Source organism: Poecilia latipinna, unplaced genomic scaffold (assembly GCF_001443285.1).
Source record: "Poecilia latipinna isolate Pla-1442-1.1 unplaced genomic scaffold, P_latipinna-1.0 Scaffold2469, whole genome shotgun sequence".
NCBI classification, from domain to species: Eukaryota; Metazoa; Chordata; class Actinopteri; order Cyprinodontiformes; family Poeciliidae; genus Poecilia; species Poecilia latipinna.
The window spans coordinates 1-1145 of record NW_015115085.1 but is presented as its reverse complement, the minus strand read 5'-3'; positions in this window follow the sequence as shown (position 1 = coordinate 1145).

Genomic DNA, 1145 nt, shown 5'->3' with positions numbered 1-1145 from the left:
ATGTAGTGGAGTAAAAGTAGAAAGCATTCATTATTAAATCTACTTAAGTAAAGTACAGATACATGAAAATTGTACTTAGGTACAGTAATGAAGTACTTGTAATTCGTTACTCCTCACCACTGAACATATCTAATTAAAAAATGTGGCTGATGTTCTAACAGAGTTGAATTGCATTAATCTGTTGTTTTTTACTTCTCAATATGTTTAATTATGATACGTCAAATGTTCAAGTTATACTGAGGACAAATAAAGTTGTGTTCCTTCTAATCTGACTGGTTCTAGTTTTAATCAAACCTTCATGTCTTCACATTTTGGTCACTGAGAATTAAAAGTTTAAACTCAGTCTTATTTATCACTAATTAAGGTTACAGGTTTTGGACACATTTTCTAACTTTCTTACATTGAAGATTCTCCAGGCAGATGAATAGTGAGTGGATAGAAGGATGTATAAAGTAGAAATGAACAAACATGCTTTGTATTTTGGGTTCTAGACCGATACGGACATACAGCCTTGGATAAAATATCACTATCGTTTTCTTCAGGTTTATTGTTTATTTTTATGTCTTCTTCAATTAATAATTCATACCTGTGTAATTAGAGAACTGAAATGTAGCTATTTTACAATAATAGAATAGCATATAATGTTTTATTATCTCACAATGGGGGAAATTCTGATGCAACAGCAACAACCTTCTTTTTTCAGAACATCCATATTTATTTGAAATTAACATATTAGGCATTTGGTTTTGTGCAGGTGTTTGAATAAATTCTAAATCTTCACTGCTATCAATCAATTCATGTGTTTTGATGTCTTTATTAACTTTTGATGGTGCGGTGGTGTGTTTTACTGTCTTACACCCATCCAGAACCTATCAGTTCTATAATGGATATATGTCCGATCTTCTAATTTCCTTTGCTGCATAATGTACATTGAATTTATTCTAGCATGCATTTATTAATTCTAGTTAGGTAAATGTATCTTGAAGGAAAATAACCTCATATCTATTAGGTATCAAACTTCGGCTTCTTTTTAAACAGGAGGTCTGGCCGTTATAACTTGTGTTAGGTTGGCCCCACAATATGGAAAATTTCTTCTTCACCAACACACTGCACCCTGTTCGTGTACTGCTGCCCTTGTTTACATT